Source organism: Schistocerca cancellata, chromosome 4, assembly GCF_023864275.1.
Source record: "Schistocerca cancellata isolate TAMUIC-IGC-003103 chromosome 4, iqSchCanc2.1, whole genome shotgun sequence".
Classification (NCBI taxonomy): Eukaryota; Metazoa; Arthropoda; class Insecta; order Orthoptera; family Acrididae; genus Schistocerca; species Schistocerca cancellata.
In genome coordinates, this window is record NC_064629.1 from 7872373 (window position 1) to 7891192 (window position 18820).

The 18820-nt window shown below is 54.0% G+C and overlaps 19 non-coding genes across 19 annotated transcripts; all 19 read right to left on the reverse strand.

Moving 5' to 3' along the window:
• Positions 1–1030: 1030 nt before the first annotated feature.
• On the reverse strand, positions 1031–1149 carry LOC126186632 (5S ribosomal RNA). The gene has a single exon (XR_007537696.1). It is a non-coding gene; the product is annotated as a 5S ribosomal RNA (ribosomal RNA).
• An 817-nt stretch (positions 1150–1966) lies between these two features.
• Positions 1967–2085, reverse strand: LOC126185942 (5S ribosomal RNA). The gene has a single exon (XR_007537233.1). It is a non-coding gene; the product is annotated as a 5S ribosomal RNA (ribosomal RNA).
• An 817-nt stretch (positions 2086–2902) lies between these two features.
• On the reverse strand, positions 2903–3021 carry LOC126185954 (5S ribosomal RNA). Its single transcript, XR_007537234.1, has one exon. It is a non-coding gene; the product is annotated as a 5S ribosomal RNA (ribosomal RNA).
• Positions 3022–3848: 827 nt separating this feature from the next.
• On the reverse strand, positions 3849–3967 carry LOC126185965 (5S ribosomal RNA). Its single transcript, XR_007537235.1, has one exon. It is a non-coding gene; the product is annotated as a 5S ribosomal RNA (ribosomal RNA).
• Positions 3968–4793: 826 nt separating this feature from the next.
• Positions 4794–4912, reverse strand: LOC126185976 (5S ribosomal RNA). Its single transcript, XR_007537236.1, has one exon. It is a non-coding gene; the product is annotated as a 5S ribosomal RNA (ribosomal RNA).
• An 832-nt stretch (positions 4913–5744) lies between these two features.
• Positions 5745–5863, reverse strand: LOC126186450 (5S ribosomal RNA). Its single transcript, XR_007537544.1, has one exon. It is a non-coding gene; the product is annotated as a 5S ribosomal RNA (ribosomal RNA).
• Positions 5864–6680: 817 nt separating this feature from the next.
• Positions 6681–6799, reverse strand: LOC126186436 (5S ribosomal RNA). Its single transcript, XR_007537530.1, has one exon. It is a non-coding gene; the product is annotated as a 5S ribosomal RNA (ribosomal RNA).
• An 842-nt stretch (positions 6800–7641) lies between these two features.
• LOC126186355 (5S ribosomal RNA) lies at positions 7642–7760 on the reverse strand. Its single transcript, XR_007537452.1, has one exon. It is a non-coding gene; the product is annotated as a 5S ribosomal RNA (ribosomal RNA).
• Positions 7761–8596: 836 nt separating this feature from the next.
• LOC126186424 (5S ribosomal RNA) lies at positions 8597–8715 on the reverse strand. Its single transcript, XR_007537518.1, has one exon. It is a non-coding gene; the product is annotated as a 5S ribosomal RNA (ribosomal RNA).
• Positions 8716–9556: 841 nt separating this feature from the next.
• On the reverse strand, positions 9557–9675 carry LOC126186508 (5S ribosomal RNA). Its single transcript, XR_007537599.1, has one exon. It is a non-coding gene; the product is annotated as a 5S ribosomal RNA (ribosomal RNA).
• An 826-nt stretch (positions 9676–10501) lies between these two features.
• LOC126186265 (5S ribosomal RNA) lies at positions 10502–10620 on the reverse strand. The gene has a single exon (XR_007537366.1). It is a non-coding gene; the product is annotated as a 5S ribosomal RNA (ribosomal RNA).
• An 832-nt stretch (positions 10621–11452) lies between these two features.
• Positions 11453–11571, reverse strand: LOC126185990 (5S ribosomal RNA). The gene has a single exon (XR_007537238.1). It is a non-coding gene; the product is annotated as a 5S ribosomal RNA (ribosomal RNA).
• An 836-nt stretch (positions 11572–12407) lies between these two features.
• On the reverse strand, positions 12408–12526 carry LOC126186260 (5S ribosomal RNA). The gene has a single exon (XR_007537361.1). It is a non-coding gene; the product is annotated as a 5S ribosomal RNA (ribosomal RNA).
• An 831-nt stretch (positions 12527–13357) lies between these two features.
• Positions 13358–13476, reverse strand: LOC126186301 (5S ribosomal RNA). The gene has a single exon (XR_007537399.1). It is a non-coding gene; the product is annotated as a 5S ribosomal RNA (ribosomal RNA).
• Positions 13477–14316: 840 nt separating this feature from the next.
• On the reverse strand, positions 14317–14435 carry LOC126186001 (5S ribosomal RNA). The gene has a single exon (XR_007537239.1). It is a non-coding gene; the product is annotated as a 5S ribosomal RNA (ribosomal RNA).
• An 826-nt stretch (positions 14436–15261) lies between these two features.
• LOC126186518 (5S ribosomal RNA) lies at positions 15262–15380 on the reverse strand. Its single transcript, XR_007537608.1, has one exon. It is a non-coding gene; the product is annotated as a 5S ribosomal RNA (ribosomal RNA).
• An 846-nt stretch (positions 15381–16226) lies between these two features.
• On the reverse strand, positions 16227–16345 carry LOC126185284 (5S ribosomal RNA). The gene has a single exon (XR_007537045.1). It is a non-coding gene; the product is annotated as a 5S ribosomal RNA (ribosomal RNA).
• Positions 16346–17172: 827 nt separating this feature from the next.
• LOC126185238 (5S ribosomal RNA) lies at positions 17173–17291 on the reverse strand. The gene has a single exon (XR_007537000.1). It is a non-coding gene; the product is annotated as a 5S ribosomal RNA (ribosomal RNA).
• Positions 17292–18108: 817 nt separating this feature from the next.
• Positions 18109–18227, reverse strand: LOC126186013 (5S ribosomal RNA). The gene has a single exon (XR_007537240.1). It is a non-coding gene; the product is annotated as a 5S ribosomal RNA (ribosomal RNA).
• Positions 18228–18820: the final 593 nt, after the last annotated feature.

Sequence of the window (18820 nt, forward strand, 5' to 3'; positions counted from 1 at the left end):
AAGACGTTAGTAACCAGTTCAAGGTTTTTCTTTTGTCAAGTGCTTTTCGATCTAATGTATTTTAATTATCAAAATTATTGTGGAGTTGTACGCTTTGTGTAAACCAAGTTGACCACGTGGAGCATGTGGTGTAATCATCAAAGTAGCCCTCAGCTATTCTTTTTGCGAAGACTTCACAAAGAGTTAATATGAATTTAGTATACCAGTGTGTGGTAATTACATGACGGACAGGATTGTGGTATGAACGTAATTTCTTTGGTTAAAAACTGAATCTGTTGGTTGTGGTTAATTTCTTCTTGCTTATGTTTCAATGTTCTTCGTGTGTTATTTTATGAATGCAGTGTTGTATCCAGTCTCCCAATCTTGGCTCCATAGTTTATGTGTTCCGTAAGATTACAATCTCACATTCTTTTCAATCGTAAATAAGGCACCAGCTCAGTTATAACTCACGTATAATATGCTGAAATTCCAATGAACAATCTTAAAATAAATTTTCAAGTATAAACTGATTTCTTTCTTTTTATTTAAATTCTCCTTTTTATATATATATTTTACCGGTTTTGTATGACTATTAAAAGATTATCATTAATGTTAGTCTGCTAAATATCTGATGAAACAGTTGCCCAGTAATACACGGTTAACGTCCCCAGACAGATCACGGCTTTTAACCCACTTTCATTGTCAACTAGCACCGATATCAGTATACCAAAATTAAAGTTACAAGCTTACACATCAGCATACAAAATTAAAGGAACAATATTACAGGTTACAAATCAAATTTGGAACTCTACACTCCTACACAACAATAGGCGGTGACGCATTTCAGAAATCACCTGCCGATTCGTACTGTTTTGTCGTTTTCAAAGTCTTCTTGGCAAACTTGGTTAGCACATTCTCCCTCAAACTGAGTTAATTACTGCATTTTCGTACCATTACAGTAGTTTAAAAGGCTTAAGGAAGCATCTTTGTCACAACAGAAAGGTAGTTTGAAAATTGGGCTGGCGACATAACAAAAAAACATAAGGAAGGGAGCCAACAGCACCCGGGTTTCCCAGGCAGTCACCCATCCAAGTACTAGCCGGGCCCGATGATGCTTAACTTCGGTGATCGGACGAGAACCGGTGTATTTATCATGGTATGGCCGTTGGCGCTCATCTAATGTAGGAGCACGGCAGAATTCGCGTTCGGCTTTTCTCCCAACACACAAAATGTTAGTTTTCGGCCGCATTTGACGAAAGCGCTTCCTTCCGCAACCGCCAGTTCCTCGAGGACGGCGCGGGGAGGCGCGCCCGGCGTCCCAGCAGAGCGACGGCCGAATTGGCGGGCGCACCGCCGCGTGTGTGAGACGCACTGCTGCTCGTTGCACCCCCTGTCATTCGCTGGGTGCGTGCAGCCTTCGACACTAGCGGAGGACGCATCTTCTCCCTGGTGTTCAGTGGAGGGCCTGTGCGGGGTGCGGCAGTGTCGTGCTGGAGGGCGCCACTGGTAGCGATGTGGGCTTCCACGCCTCGCCTCGCCTCGCCTCACACCAGGTGTCTGCGTAGTTTGCAGTGCATTCGCACCATTCCTATCAATGTCCCTGTCCCCGTCCCGACTTGTCCCGACTGCCGCTCGCTGCCGCTCGGGTCGTGGTCCATATGACAACGCAAGCACGACAAACGTCTGCGGGACGAGACGAGACGACTAAGGTTTACATTCGTGGTTACAAATCAAATTTGGAACTCTACACTCATACACAACAATAGGCGGTGACGTATATAAGAAATCACCTGCCGATTCGTACTGTTTTGTCGTTTTCAAAGTCTTCTTGGCAAACTTGGTTAGCACATTCTCCCTCAAACTGAGTTAATTACTGCATTTTCGTACCATTACAGTAGTTTAAAAGGCTTAAGGAAGCATCTTTGTCACAACAGAAAGGTAGTTTGAAAATTGGGCTGGCGACATAACAAAAAAACAAAAGGAAGGGAGCCAACAGCACCCGGGTTTCCCAGGCGGTCACCCATCCAAGTACTAGCCGGGCCCGATGATGCTTAACTTCGGTGATCGGACGAGAACCGGTGTATTCATCATGGTATGGCCGTTGGCGCTCATCTAATGTAGGAGCACGGCAGAATTCGCGTTCGGCTTTTCTCCCAACACACAAAATGTTAGTTTTCGGCCGCATTTGACGAAAGCGCTTCCTTCCGCAACCGCCAGTTCCTCGAGGACGGCGCGGGAAGGCGCGCCCGGCGTCCCAGCAGAGCGACGGCCGAATTGGCGGGCGCACCGCCGCGTGTGTGAGACGCACTGCTGCTCGTTGCACCCCCTGTCATTCGCTGGGCGCGTGCAGCCTTCGACACTAGCGGAGGACGCATCTTGTCCCTGGTGTTCAGCGGAGGGCCTGTGCGGGGTGTGGCAGTGTCGTGCTGGAGGGCGCCACTGGTAGCGATGTGGGCTTCCTCGCCTCTCCTCACACCAGGTGTCTGCGTAGTTTGCAGTGCATTCGCACCTTTCCTATCCCTGTCCCTGTCCCCGTCCCGACTTGTCCCGACTTTGCTCGACTGCCGCTCGCTGCCGCTCGGGTCGTGGTCCATATGACAGCGCAAGCACGACAAACGTCTGCGGGACGAGACGAGACGTCTAAGGAATACATTCGTGGTTACAAATCAAATTTGGAACTCTACACTCCTACACATCAATAGGCGGTGACGTATATCAGAAATCACCTGCCGATTCGTACTGTTTTGTCGTTTTCAAAGTCTTCTTGGCAAACTTGGTTAGCACATTCTCCCTCAAACTGAGTTAATTACTGCATTTTCGTACCATTACAGTAGTTTAAAAGGCTTAAGGAAGCATCTTTGTCACAACAGAAAGGTAGTTTGAAAATTGGGCTGGCGACATAACAAAAAAACAAAAGGAAGGGAGCCAACAGCACCCGGGTTTCCCAGGCGGTCACCCATCCAAGTACTAGCCGGGCCCGATGATGCTTAACTTCGGTGATCGGACGAGAACCGGTGTATTCATCATGGTATGGCCGTTGGCGCTCATCTAATGTAGGAGCACGGCAGAATTCGCGTTCGGCTTTTCTCCCAACACACAAAATGTTAGTTTTCGGCCGCATTTGACGAAAGCGCTTCCTTCCGCAACCGCCAGTTCCTCGAGGACGGCGCGGGAAGGCGCGCCCGGCGTCCCAGCAGAGCGACGGCCGAATTAGCGGGCGCACCGCCGCGTGTGTGAGACGCACTGCTGCTCGTTGCACCCCCTGTCATTCGCTGGGCGCGTGCAGCCTTCGACACTAGCGGAGGACGCATCTTGTCCCTGGTGTTCAGCGGAGGGCCTGTGCGGGGTGTGGCAGTGTCGTGCTGGAGGGCGCCACTGGTAGCGATGTGGGCTTCCTCGCCTCGCCTCGCCTCGCCTCACACCAAGTGTCTGCGTAGTTTGCAGTGCATTCGCACCATTCCTATCCCTGTCCCTGTCCCCGTCCCGACTTGTCCCGACTTTGCTCGACTGCCGCTCGCTGCCGCTCGGGTCGTGGTCCATATGACAGCGCAAGCACGACAAACGTCTGCGGGACGAGACGAGACGTCTAAGGAATACATTCGTGGTTACAAATCAAATTTGGAACTCTACACTCCTACACAACAATAGGCGGTGACGTATTTCAGAAATCACCTGCCGATTCGTACTGTTTTGTCGTTTTCAAAGTCTTCTTGGCAAACTTGGTTAGCACATTCTCCCTCAAACTGAGTTAATTACTGCATTTTCGTACCATTACAGTAGTTTAAAAGGCTTAAGGAAGCCTCTTTGTCACAACAGAAACGTAGTTTGAAAATTGGGCTGGCGACATAACAAAAAAACAAAAGGAAGGGAGCCAACAGCACCCGGGTTTCCCAGGCGGTCACCCATCCAAGTACTAGCCGGGCCCGATGATGCTTAACTTCGGTGATCGGACGAGAACCGGTGTATTCATCATGGTATGGCCGTTGGCGCTCATCTAATGTAGGAGCACGGCAGAATTCGCGTTCGGCTTTTCTCCCAACACACAAAATGTTAGTTTTCGGCCGCATTTGACGAAAGCGCTTCCTTCCGCAACCGCCAGTTCCTCGAGGACGGCGCGGGGAGGCGCGCCCGGCGTCCCAGCAGAGCGACGGCCGAATTGGCGGGCGCACCGCCGCGTGTGTGAGACGCAATGCTGCTCGTTGCACCCCCTGTCATTCGCTGGGCGCGTGCAGCCTTCGACACTAGCGGAGGACGCATCTTGTCCCTGGTGTTCAGCGGAGGGCCTGCGCGGGGTGTGGCAATGTCGTGCTGGAGGGCGCCACTGGTAGCGATGTGGGCTTCCTCGCCTCGCCTCGCCTCGCCTCACACCAGGTGTCTGCGTAGTTTGCAGTGCATTCGCACCATTCCTATCCCTGTCCCTGTCCCCGTCCCGACTTGTCCCGACTTTGCTCGACTGCCGCTCGCTGCCGCTCGGGTCGTGGTCCAAAATACAGCGCAAGCACGACAAATGTCTGCGGGACGAGACGAGACGTCTAAGGAATACATTCGTGGTTACAAATCAAATTTGGAACTCTACACTCCTACACAACAATAGGCGGTGACGTATTTCAGAAATCACCTGCCGATTCGTACTGTTTTGTCGTTTTCAAAGTCTTCTTGGCAAACTTGGTTAGCACATTCTCCCTCAAACTGAGTTAATTACTGCATTTTCTTACCATTACAGTAGTTTAAAAGGCTTAAGGAAGCATCTATGTCACAACAGAAAGGTAGTTTGAAAATTGGGCTGGCGACATAACAAAAAACAAAAGGAAGGGAGCCAACAGCACCCGGGTTTCCCAGGCGGTCACCCATCCAAGTACTAGCCGGGCCCGATGATGCTTAACTTCGGTGATCGGACGAGAACCGGTGTATTCATCATGGTATGGCCGTTGGCGCTCATCTAATGTAGGAGCACGGCAGAATTCGCGTTCGGCTTTTCTCCCAACACACAAAATGTTAGTTTTCGGCCGCATTTGACGAAAGCGCTTCGTTCCGCAACCGCCAGTTCCTCGAGGACGGCGCGAGGAGGCGCGCCCGGCGTCCCAGCAGAGCGACGGCCGAATTGGTGGGCGCAACGCCGCGTGTGTGAGACGCACTGCTGCTCGTTGCACCCCCTGTCATTCGCTGGGCGCGTGCAGCCTTCGACACTAGCGGAGGACGCATCTTGTCCCTGGTGTTCAGCGGAGGGCCTGTGCGGGGTGTGGCAGTGTCGTGCTGGAGGGCGCCACTGGTAGCGATGTGGGCTTCCTCGCCTCGCCTCGCCTCGCCTCGCCTCACACCAGGTGTCTGCGTAGTTTGCAGTGCATTCGCACCATTCCTATCCCTGTCCCTGTCCCCGTCCCGACTTGTCCCGACTTTGCTCGACTGCCGCTCGCTGCCGCTCGGGTCGTGGTCCATATGACAGCGCAAGCACGACAAACGTCTACGGGACGAGACGAGACGACTAAGAAATACTTTCGTGGTTACAAATCAAATTTGGAACTCTACACTCCTACACAACAATAGGCGGTGACGTATTTCAGAAATCACCTGCCGATTCGTACTGTTTTGTCGTTTTCAAAGTCTTCTTGGCAAACTTGGTTAGCACATTCTCCCTCAAACTGAGTTAATTACTGCATTTTCGTACCATTACAGTAGTTTAAAAGGCTTAAGGAAGCATCTTTGTCACAACAGAAAGGTAGTTTGAAAATTGGGCTGGCGACATAACAAAAAAACAAAAGGAAGGGAGCCAACTGCACCCGGGTTTCCCAGGCGGTCACCCATCCAAGTACTAGCCGGGCCCGATGATGCTTAACTTCGGTGATCGGACGAGAACCGGTGTATTCATCATGGTATGGCCGTTGGCGCTCATCTAATGTAGGAGCACGGCAGAATTCGCGTTCGGCTTTTCTCCCAACACACAAAATGTTAGTTTTCGGCCGCATTTGACGAAAGCGCTTCCTTCCGCAACCGCCAGTTCCTCGAGGACGGCGCGGGGAGGCGCGGCCGGCGTCCCAGCAGAGCGACGGCCGAATTGGCGGGCGCACCGCCGCGTGTGTGAGACGCACTGCTGCTCGTTGCACCCCCTGTCATTCGCTGGGCGCGTGCAGCCTTCGACACTAGCGGAGGACGCATCTTGTCCCTGGTGTTCAGCGGAGGGCCTGTGCGGGGTGTGGCAGTGTCGTGCTGGAGGGCGCCACTGGTAGCGATGTGGGCTTCCTCGCCTCACCTCACACCAGGTGTCTGCGTAGTTTGCAGTGCATTCGCACCATTCCTATCCCTGTCCCTGTCCCCGTCCCGACTTGTCCCGACTTTGCTCGACTGCCGCTCGCTGCCGCTCGGGTCGTGGTCCATATGACAGCGCAAGCACGACAAACGTCTACGGGACGAGACGAGACGTCTAAGAAATACTTTCGTGGTTACAAATCAAATTTGGAACTCTACACTCCTACACAACAATAGGCGGTGACGTATTTCAGAAATCACCTGCCGATTCGTACTGTTTTGTCGTTTTCAAAGTCTTCTTGGCAAACTTGGTTAGCACATTCTCCCTCAAACTGAGATAATTACTGCATTTTCGTACCATTACAGTAGTTTAAAAGGCTTAAGGAAGCATCTTTGTCACAACAGAAAGGTAGTTTGAAAATTGGGCTGGCTACATAACAAAAAAACAAAAGGAAGGGAGCCAACAGCACCCGGGTTTCTCAGGCAGTCACCCATCCAAGTACTAGCCGGGCCCGATGATGCTTAACTTCGGTGATCGGACGAGAACCGGTGTATTCATCATGGTATGGCCGTTGGCGCTCATTTAATGTAGGAGCACGGCAGAATTCGCGTTCGGCTTTTCTCCAAACACACAAAATGTTAGTTTTCGGCCGCATTTGACGAAAGCGCTTCCTTCCGCAACCGCCAGTTCCTCGAGGACGGCGCGGGGAGGCGCGCCCGGCGTCCCAGCAGAGTGACGGCCGAATTGGCGGGCGCACCGCCGCGTGTGTGAGACGCACTGCTGCTCGTTGCACCCCCTTTCATTCGCTGGGCGCGTGCAGCCTTCGACACTAGCGGAGGACGCATCTTGTCCCTGGTGTTCAGCGGAGGGCTTGTGCGGGGTGTGGCAGTGTCGTGCTGGAGGGCGCCACTGGTAGCGATGTGGGCTTCCTCGCCTCGCCTCGCCTCGCCTCACACCAGGTGTCTGCGTAGTTTGCAGTGCATTCGCACCATTCCTATCCCTGTCCCTGTCCCCGTCCCGACTTGTCCCGACTTTGCTCGACTGCCGCTCGCTGCCGCTCGGGTCGTGGTCCATATGACAGCGCAAGCACGACAAACGTCTGCGGGACGAGACGAGACGAGACGAGACGAGACGACTAAGGAATAAATTCGTGGTTACAAATCAAATTTGGAACTCTACACTCCTACACAACAATAGGCGGTGACGTATTTAAGAAATCACCTGCCGATTCGTACTGTTTTGTCGTTTTCAAAGTCTTCTTGGCAAACTTGGTTAGCACATTCTCCCTCAAACTGAGTTAATTAGTGCATTTTCGTACCATTACAGTAGTTTAAAAGGCTTAAGGAAGCATCTTTGTCACAACAGAATGGTAGTTTGAAAATTGGTCTGGCGACATAACAAAAAAACAAAAGGAAGGGAGCCAACAGCACCCGTGTTTCCCAGGCGGTCACCCATCCAAGTACTAGCCGGGCCCGATGATGCTTAACTTCGGTGATCGGACGAGAACCGGTGTATTCATCATGGTATGGCCGTTGGCGCTCATCTAATGTAGGAGCACGGCAGAATTCGCGTTCGGCTTTTCTCCCAACACTCAAAATGTTAGTTTTCGGCCGCATTTGACGAAAGCGCTTCCTTCCGCAACCGCCAGTTCCCCGAGGACGGCGCGGGGAGGAGCGCCCGGCGTCCCAGCAGAGCGACGGCCGAATTGGCGGGCGCACCGCCGCGTGTGTGAGACGCACTGCTGCTCGTTGCACCCCCTGTCATTCGCTGGGCGCGTGCAGCCTTCGACACTAGCGGAGGACGCATCTTGTCCCTGGTGTTCAGCGAAGGGCCTGTGCGGGGTGTGGCAGTGTCGTGCTGGAGGGCCCACTGGTAGCGATGTGGGCTTCCTCGCCTCGCCTCGCCTCGCCTCGCCTCGCCTCACACCAGGTGTCTGCGTAGTTTGCAGTGCATTCGCACCATTCCTATCCCTGTCCCTGTCCCCGTCCCGATTTGTCCCGACTTTGCTCGACTGCCGCTCGCTGCCGCTCGGGTCGTGGTGCATATGACAGCGCAACCACGACAAACGTCTGCGGGACGAGACGAGACGACTAAGGAATACATTCGTGGTTACAAATCAAATTTGGAACTCTACATTCCTACACAACAATTGGCGGTGACGTATTTCAGAAATCACCTGCCGATTCGTACTGTTTTGACGTTTTCAAAGTCTTCTTGGCAAACTTGGTTAGCACATTCTCCCTCAAACTGAGTTAATTACTGCATTTTCGTACCATTACAGTAGTTTAAAAGGCTTAAGGAAGCATCTTTGTCACAACAGAAAGGTAGTTTGAAAATTGGGCTGGCGACATAACAAAAAAACAAAAGGAAGGGAGCCAACAGCACCCGGGTTTCCCAGGCGGTCACCCATCCAAGTACTAGCCGGGCCCGATGATGCTTAACTTCGGTGAGCGGACGAGAACCGGTGTATTCATCATGGTATGGCCGTTGGCGCTCATCTAATGTAGGAGCACGGCAGAATTTGCGTTCGGCTTTTCTCCCAACATACAAAATGTTAGTTTTCGGCCGCATTTGACGAAAGCGCTTCCTTCCGCAACCGCCAGTTCCTCGAGGACGGCGCGGGGAGGCGCGCCCGGCGTCCCAGCAGAGCGACGGCCGAATTGGCGGGCGCACCGCCGCGTGTGTGAGACGCACTGCTGCTCGTTGCACCCCCTGTCATTCGCTGGGCGCGTGCAGCCTTCGACACTAGCGGAGGACGCATCTTGTCCCTGGTGTTCAGCGGAGGGCCTGTGCGGGGTGTGGCAGTGACGTGCTGGAGGGCGCCACTGGTAGCGATGTGGGCTTCCTCGCCTCGCCTCGCCTCGCCTCACACCAGGTGTCTGCGTAGTTTGCAGTGCATTCGCACCATTCCTATCCCTGTCCCTGTCCCCGTCCCGACTTGTCCCGACTTTGCTCGACTGCCGCTCGCTGCCGCTCGGGTCGTGGTCCATATGACAGCGCAAGCACGACAAACGTCTGCGGGACGAGACGAGACGAGACGAGACGAGACGACTAAGGAATAAATTCGTGGTTACAAATCAAATTTGGAACTCTACACTCCTACACAACAATAGGCGGTGACGTATTTCAGAAATCATCTGCCGATTCGTACTGTTTTGTCGTTTTCAAAGTCTTCTTGGCAAACTTGGTTAGCACATTCTCCCTCAAACTGAGTTAATTACTGCATTTTCGTACCATTACAGTAGTTTAAAAGGCTTAAGGAAGCATCTTTGTCACAACAGAAAGGTAGTTTGAAAATTGGGCTGGCGACATAACAAAAAAAAACAGGAAGGGAGCCAACAGCACCCGGGTTTCCCAGGCGGTCACCCATCCAAGTACTAGCAGGGCCCGATGATGCTTAACTTCGGTGATCGGACGAGAACCGGTGTATTCATCATGGTATGGCCGTTGGCGCTCATCTAATGTAGGGGCACGGCAGAATTCGCGTTCGGCTTTTCTCCCAACACACAAAATGTTAGTTTTCGGCCGCATTTGACAGAAGCGCTTCCTTCCGCAACCGCCAGTTCCTCGAGGACGGCGCGGGGAGGCGCGCCCGGCGTCCCAGCAGAGTGACGGCCGAATTGGCGGGCGCACCGCCGCGTGTGTGAGACGCACTGCTGCTCGTTGCACCCCCTGTCATTCGCTGGGCGCGTGCAGCCTTCGACACTAGCGGAGGACGCATCTTGTCCCTGGTGTTCAGCGGAGGGCCTGTGCGGGGTGTGGCAGTGTCGTGCTGGAGGGCCCACTGGTAGCGATGTGGGCTTCCTCGCCTCGCCTCGCCTCGCCTCACACCAGGTGTCTGCGTAGTTTGCAGTGCATTCGCACCATTCCTATCCCTGTCCCTGTCCCCGTCCCGACTTGTCCCGACTTTGCTCGACTGCCGCTCGCTGCCGCTCGGGTCGTGGTCCATATGACAGCGCAACCACGACAAACGTCTACGGGACGAGACGAGACGACTAAGGAATACATTCGTGGTTACAAATCAAATTTGGAACTCTACACTCCTACACAACAATAGGCGGTGACGTATTTCAGAAATCACCTGCCGATTCGTACTGTTTTGTCGTTTTCAAAGTCTTCTTGGCAAACTTGGTTAGCACATTCTCCCTCAAACTGAGTTAATTACTGCATTTTCGTACCATTACAGTAGTTTAAAAGGCTTAAGGAAGCATCTTTGTCACAACAGAAAGGTAGTTTGAAAATTGGGCTGGCGACATAACAAAAAAACGAAAGGAAGGGAGCCAACAGCACCCGGGTTTCCCAGGCGGTCACCCATCCAAGTACTACCCGGGCCCGATGATGGTTAACTTCGGTGATCGGACGAGAACCGGTGTATTCATCATGGTATGGCCGTTGGCGCTCATCTAATGTAGGAGCACGGCAGAATTCGCGTTCGGCTTTTCTCCCAACACACAAAATGTTAGTTTTCGGCCGCATTTAACGAAAGCGCTTCCTTCCGCAACCGCCAGTTCCTCGAGGACGGCGCGGGGAGGCGCGCCCGGCGTCCCAGCAGAGCGACGGCCGAATTGGCGGGCGCACCGCCGCGTGTGTGAGACGCACTGCTGCTCGTTGCACCCCCTGTCATTCGCTGGGCGCGTGCAGCCTTCGACACTAGCGGAGGACGCATCTTGTCCCTGGTGTTCAGCGGAGGGCCTGTGGGGGGTGTGGCAGTGTCGTGCTGGTGGGCGCCACTGGTAGCGATGTGGGCTTCCTCGTCTCGCCTCGCCTCGCCTCGCCTCACACCAGGTGTCTGCGTAGTTTGCAGTGCATTCGCACCATTCCTATCCCTGTCCCTGTCCCCGTCCCGACTTGTCCCGACTTTGCTCGACTGCCGCTCGCTGCCGCTCGGGTCGTGGTCCATATGACAGCGCAAGCACGACAAACGTCTACGGGACGAGACGAGACGACTAAGAAATACTTTCGTGGTTACAAATCAAATTTGGAACTCTACACCCCTACACAACAATAGGCGGTGACGTATTTCAGAAATCACCTGCCGATTCGTACTGTTTTGTCGTTTTCAAAGTCTTCTTGGCAAACTTGGTTAGCACATTCTCCCTCAAACTGAGTTAATTACTGCATTTTCGTACCATTACAGTAGTTTAAAAGGCTTAATGAAGCATCTTTGTCACAACAGAAACGTAGTTTGAAAATTGGGCTGGCGACATAACAAAAAAACAAAAGGAAGGGAGCCAACAGCACCCGGGTTTCCCAGGCGGTCACCCATCCAAGTACTAGCCGGGCCCGATGATGCTTAACTTCGGTGATCGGACGAGAACCGGTGTATTCATCATGGTATGGCCGTTGGCGCTCATCTAATGTAGGAGCACGGCAGAATTCGCGTTCGGCTTTTCTCCCAACACACAAAATGTTAGTTTTCGGCCGCATTTGACGAAAGCGCTTCCTTCCGCAACCACCAGTTCCTCGAGGACGGCGCGGGGAGGCGCGCCCGGCGTCCCAGCAGAGCGACGGCCGAATTGGCGGGCGCACCGCCGCGTGTGTGAGACGCACTGCTGCTCGTTGCACCCCCTGTCATTCGCTGGGCGCGTGCAGCCTTCGACACTAGCGGAGGACGCATCTTGTCCCTGGTGTTCAGCGGAGGGCCTGTGGGGGGTGTGGCAGTGTCGTGCTGGTGGGCGCCACTGGTAGCGATGTGGGCTTCCTCGTCTCGCCTCGCCTCGCCTCGCCTCACACCAGGTGTCTGCGTAGTTTGCAGTGCATTCGCACCATTCCTATCCCTGTCCCTGTCCCCGTCCCGACTTGTCCCGACTTTGCTCGACTGCCGCTCGCTGCCGCTCGGGTCGTGGTCCATATGACAGCGCAAGCACGACAAACGTCTGCGGGACGAGACGAGACGAGACGACTAAGGAATACATTCGTGGTTACAAATCAAATTTGGAACTCTACATTCCTACACAACAATTGGCGGTGACGTATTTCAGAAATCACCTGCCGATTCGTACTGTTTTGTCGTTTTCAAAGTCTTCTTGGCAAACTTGGTTAGCACATTCTCCCTCAAACTGAGTTAATTACTGCATTTTCGTACCATTACAGTAGTTTAAAAGGCTTAAGGAAGCAACTTTGTCACAACAGAAAGGTAGTTTGAAAATTGGGCTGGCGACATAACAAAAAAAAAAAGGAAGGGAGCCAACAGCACCCGGGTTTCCCAGGCGGTCACCCATCCAAGTACTAGCCGGGCCCGATGATGCTTAACTTCGGTGATCGGACGAGAACCGGTGTATTCATCATGGTATGGCCGTCGGCGCTCATCTAATGTAGGAGCACGGCAGAATTCGCGTTCGGCTTTTCTCCCAACACACAAAATGTTAGTTTTCGGCCGCATTTGACGAAAGCGCTTCCTTCCGCAACCGCCAGTTCCTCGAGGACGGCGCGGGAAGGCGCGCCCGGCGTCCCAGCAGAGCGACGGCCGAATTGGCGGGCGCACCGCCGCGTGTGTGAGACGCACTGCTGCTCGTTGCACCCCCTGTCATTCGCTGGGCGCGTGCAGCCTTCGACACTAGCGGAGGACGCATCTTGTCCCTGGTGTTCAGCGGAGGGCCTGTGCGGGGTGTGGCAGTGTCGTGCTGGAGGGCGCCACTGGTAGCGATGTGGGCTTCCTCGCCTCGCCTCGCCTCGCCTCACACCAGGTGTCTGCGTAGTTTGCAGTGCATTCGCACCATTCCTATCCCTGTCCCTGTCCCCGTCCCGACTTGTCCCGACTTTGCTCGACTGCCGCTCGCTGCCGCTCGGGTCGTGGTCCATATGACAGCGCAAGCACGACAAACGTCTGCGGGACGAGACGAGACGAGACGACTAAGGAATACATTCGTGGTTACAAATCAAATTTGGAACTCTACACTCCTACACAACAATAGGCGGTGACGTATTTCAGAAATCATCTGCCGATTCGTACTGTTTTGTCGTTTTCAAAGTCTTCTTGGCAAACTTGGTTAGCAGATTCTCCCTCAAACTGAGTTAATTACTGCATTTTCGTACCATTACAGTAGTTTAAAAGGCTTAAGGAAGCATCTTTGTCACAACAGAAAGGTAGTTTGAAAATTGGTCTGGCGACATAACAAAAAAAAACAGGAAGGGAGCCAACAGCACCCGGGTTTCCCAGGCGGTCACCCATCCAAGTACTAGCCGAGCCCGATGATGCTTAACTTCGGTGATCGGACGAGAACCGGTGTATTCATCATGGTATGGCCGTTGGCGCTCATCTAATGTAGGAGCACGGCAGAATTCGCGTTCGGCTTTTCTCCCAACACACAAAATGTTAGTTTTCGGCCGCATTTGACGAAAGCGCTTCCTTCCGCAACCGCCAGTTCCTCGAGGACGGCGCGGGGAGGCGCGCCCGGCGTCCCAGCAGAGTGACGGCCGAATTGGCGGGCGCACCGCCGCGTGTGTGAGACGCACTGCTGCTCGTTGCACCCCCTGTCATTCGCTGGGCGCGTGCAGCCTTCGACACTAGCGGAGGACGCATCTGGTCCCTGGTGTTCAGCGGAGGGCCTGTGCGGGGTATGGCAGTGTCGTGCTGGAGGGCCCACTGGTAGCGATGTGGGCTTCCTCGCCTCGCCTCGCCTCGCCTCACACCAGGTGTCTGCGTAGTTTGCAGTGCATTCGCACCATTCCTATCCCTGTCCCTGTCCCCGTCCCGACTAGTCCCGACTTTGCTCGACTGCCGCTCGCTGCCGCTCGGGTCGTGGTCCATATGACAGCGCAAGCACGACAAACGTCTGCGGGACGAGACGAGACGAGACGAGACGAGACGACTAAGGAATAAATTCGTGGTTACAAATCAAATTTGGAACTCTACACTCCTACACAACAATAGGCGGTGACGTATTTCAGAAATCATCTGCCGATTCGTACTGTTTTGTCGTTTTCAAAGTCTTCTTGGCAAACTTGGTTAGCACATTCTCCCTCAAACTGAGTTAATTACTGCATTTTCGTACCATTACAGTAGTTTAAAAGGCTTAAGGAAGCATCTTTGTCACAACAGAAAGGTAGTTTGAAAATTGGGCTGGCGACATAACAAAAAAAAACAGGAAGGGAGCCAACAGCACCCGGGTTTCCCAGGCGGTCACCCATCCAAGTACTAGCCGGGCCCGATGATGCTTAACTTCGGTGATCGGACGAGAACCGGTGTATTCATCATGGTATGGCCGTTGGCGCTCATCTAATGTAGGGGCACGGCAGAATTCGCGTTCGGCTTTTCTCCCAACACACAAAATGTTAGTTTTCGGCCGCATTTGACAGAAGCGCTTCCTTCCGCAACCGCCAGTTCCTCGAGGACGGCGCGGGGAGGCGCGCCCGGCGTCCCAGCAGAGTGACGGCCGAATTGGCGGGCGCACCGCCGCGTGTGTGAGACGCACTGCTGCTCGTTGCACCCCCTGTCATTCGCTGGGCGCGTGCAGCCTTCGACACTAGCGGAGGACGCATCTTGTCCCTGGTGTTCAGCGGAGGGCCTGTGCGGGGTGTGGCAGTGTCGTGCTGGAGGGCGCCACTGGTAGCGATGTGGGCTTCCTCGCCTCGCCTCGCCCTGCCTCACATTAGGTGTCTGCGTAGTTTGCAGTGCATTCGCACCATTCCTATCCCTGTCCCTGCCCCGTCCCGATTTGTCCCGACTTTGCTCGACTGCCGCTCGCTGCCGCTCGGGTCGTGGTCCATATGACAGCGCAAGCACGACAAACGTCTGCGGGACGAGACGAGACGTCTAAGGAATACATTCGTGGTTACAAATCAAATTTGGAACTCTACACTCCTACACAACAATAGGCGGTGACGTATTTCAGAAATCACCTGCCGATTCGTACTGTTTTGTCGTTTTAAAAGTCTTCTTGGCAAACTTGGTTAGCACATTCTCCCTCAAACTGAGTTAATTACTGCATTTTCGTACCATTACAGTGGTTTAAAAGGCTTAATGAAGCATCTTTGTCACAACAGAAACGTAGTTTGAAAATTGGGCTGGCGACATAACAAAAAAACAAAAGGAAGGGAGCCAACAGCACCCGGGTTTCCCAGGCGGTCACCCATCCAAGTACTAGCCGGGCCCGATGAAGCTTAACTTCGGTGATCGGACGAGAACCGGTGTATTCATCATGGTATGGCCGTTGGAGCTCATCTAATGTAGGAGCACGGCAGAATTCGCGTTCGGCTTTTCTCCCAACACACAAAATGTTAGTTTTCGGCCGCATTTGACGAAAGCGCTTCCTTCCGCAACCGCCAGTTCCTCGAGGACGGCGCGGGGAGGCGCGCCCGGCGTCCCAGCAGAGCGACGGCCGAATTGGCGGGCGCACCGCCGCGTGTGTGAGACGCACTGCTGCTCGTTGCACCCCCTGTCATTCGCTGGGCGCGTGCAGCCTTCGACACTAGCGGAGGACGCATCTTGTCCCTGGTGTTCAGCGGAGGGCCTGTGCGGGGTGTGGCAGTGTCGTGCTGGAGGGCGCCACTGGTAGCGATGTGGGCTTCCTCGTCTCGCCTCGCCTCGCCTCGCCTCACACCAGGTGTCTGCGTTGTTTGCAGTGCATTCGCACCATTCCTATCCCAGTCCCTGTCCCCGTCCCGACTTGTCCCGACTTTGCTCGACTGCCGCTCGCTGCCGCTCGGGTCGTGGTCCATATGACAGCGCAAGCACGACAAACGTCTGCGGGACGAGACGAGACGAGACGAGACGAGACGACTAAGGAATAAATTCGTGGTTACAAATCAAATTTGGAACTCTACACTCCTACACAACAATAGGCGGTGACGTATTTCAGAAATCATCTGCCGATTCGTACTGTTTTGTCGTTTTCAAAGTCTTCTTGGCAAACTTGGTTAGCAGATTCTCCCTCAGACTGAGTTAATTACTGCATTTTCGTACCATTACAGTAGTTTAAAAGGCTTAAGGAAGCATCTTTGTCACAACAGAAAGGTAGTTTGAAAATTGGGCTGGCGACATAACAAAAAAAAACAGGAAGGGAGCCAACAGCACCCGGGTTTCCCAGGCGGTCACCCATCCAAGTACTAGCCGGGCCCGATGATGTTTATTTTCGGTGATCGGACGAGAACCGGTGTATTCATCATGGTATGGCCGTTGGCGCTCATCTAATGTAGGAGCACGGCAGAATTCGCGTTCGGCTTTTCTCCCAACACACAAAATGTTAGTTTTCGGCCGCATTTGACGAAAGCGCTTCCTTCCGCAACCGCCAGTTCCTCGAGGACGGCGCGGGGAGGCGCGCCCGGCGTCCCAGCAGAGCGACGGCCGAATTGGCGGGCGCACCGCCGCGTGTGTGAGACGCACTGCTGCTCGTTGCACCCCCTGTCATTCGCTGGGTGCGTGCAGCCTTCGACACTAGCGGAGGACGCATCTTGTCCCTGGTGTTCAGCGGAGGGCCTGTGCGGGGTGTGGCAGTGTCGTGCTGGAGGGCGCCACTGGTAGCGATGTGGGCTTCCTCGCCTCGCCTCGCCTCGCCTCACACCAGGTGTCTGCGTAGTTTGCAGTGCATTCGCACCATTCCTATCCCTGTCCCTGTCCCCGTCCCGACTAGTCCCGACTTTGCTCGACTGCCGCTCGCTGCCGCTCGGGTCGTGGTCCATATGACAGCGCAAGCACGACAAACGTCTGCGGGACGAGACGAGACGTCTAAGGACTACATTCGTGGTTACAAATCAAATTTGGAACTCTACACTCCTACACAACAATAGGCGGTGACGTATTTCAGAAATCACCTGCCGATTCGTACTGTTTTGTCGTTTTCAAAGTCTTCTTGGCAAACTTGGTTAGCACATTCTCCCTCAAACTGAGTTAATTACTGCATTTTCGTACCATTACAGTAGTTTAAAAGGCTTAAGGAAGCATCTTCGTCACAACAGAAAGGTAGTTTGAAAATTGGGCTGGCGACATAACAAAAAAACAAAAGGAAGGGAGCCAACAGCACCCGGGTTTCCCAGGCGGTCACCCATCCAAGTACTAGCCGGGCCCGATGATGCTTAACTTCGGTGATAGGACGAGAACCGGTGTATTCATCATGGTATGGCCGTTGGCGCTCATCTAAAGTAGGAGCACGGCAGAATTCGCGTTCGGCTTTTCTCCCAACACACAAAATGTTAGTCTTCGGCCGCATTTGACGAAAGCGCTTCCTTCCGCAACCGCCAGTTCCTCGAGGACGGCGCGGGGAGGCGCGCCCGGCGTCCCAGCAGAGCGACGGCCGAATTGGCGGGCGCACCGCCGCGTGTGTGAGACGCACTGCTGCTCGTTGCACCCCCTGTCATTCGCTGGGCGCGTGCAGCCTTCGACACTAGCGGAGGACGCATCTTGTCCCTGGTGTTCAGCGGACGGCCTGCGCGGGGTGTGGCAGTGTCGTGCTGGAGGGCGCCACTGGTAGCGATGTGGGCTTCCTCGCCTCGCCTCACACCAGGTGTCTGCGTAGTTTGCAGTGCATTCGCACCATTCCTATCCCTGTCCCTGTCCCCGTCCCGACTTGTCCCGACTTTGCTCGACTGCCGCTCGCTGCCGCTCGGGTCGTGGTCCATATGACAGCGCAAGCACGACAAACGTCTACGGGACGAGACGAGACGACTAAGAAGTACTTTCGTGGTTACATATCAAATTTGGAACTCTACACTCCTACACAACAATAGGCGGTGACGTATTTCAGAAATCACCTGCCGATTCGTACTGTTTTGTCGTTTTCAAAGTCTTCTTGGCAAACTTGGTTAGCACATTCTCCCTCAAACTGAGTTAATTACTGCATTTTCGTACCATTACAGTGGTTTAAAAGGCTTAATGAAGCATCTTTGTCACAACAGAAACGTAGTTTGAAAATTGGGCTGGCGACATAACAAAAAAACAAAAGGAAGGGAGCCAACAGCACCCGGGTTTCCCAGGCGGTCACCCATCCAAGTACTAGCCGGGCCCGATGATGCTTAACTTCGGTGATCGGACGAGAACCGGTGTATTCATCATGGTATGGCCGTTGGCGCTCATCTAATGTAGGAGCACGGCAGAATTCGCGTTCGGCTTTTCTCCCAACACACAAAATGTTAGTTTTCGGCCGCATTTGACGAAAGCGCTTCCTTCCGCAACCACCAGTTCCTCGAGGACGGCGCAAGGAGGCGCGCCCGGCGTCCCAGCAGAGCGACGGCCGAATTGGCGGGCGCACCGCCGCGTGTGTGAGACGCACTGCTGCTCGTTGCACCCCCTGTCATTCGCTGGGCGCGTGCAGCCTTCGACACTAGCGCCGGACGCATCTTGTCCCTGGTGTTCAGCGGAGGGCCTGTGCGGGGTGTGGCAGTGTCGTGCTGGAGGGCGCCACTGGTAGCGATGTGGGCTTCCTCGCCTCGCCTCGCCTCGCCTCACACCAGGTGTCTGCGTAGTTTGCAGTGCATTCGCACCATTCCTATCCCTGTCCCTGTCCCCGTCCCGACTTGTCCCGACTTTGCTCGACTGCCGCTCGCTGCCGCTCGGGTCGTGGTCCATATGACAGCGCAAGCACGACAAACGTCTGCGGGACGAGACGAGACGAGACGACTAAGGAATACATTCGTGGTTACAAATCAAATTTGGAACTCTAC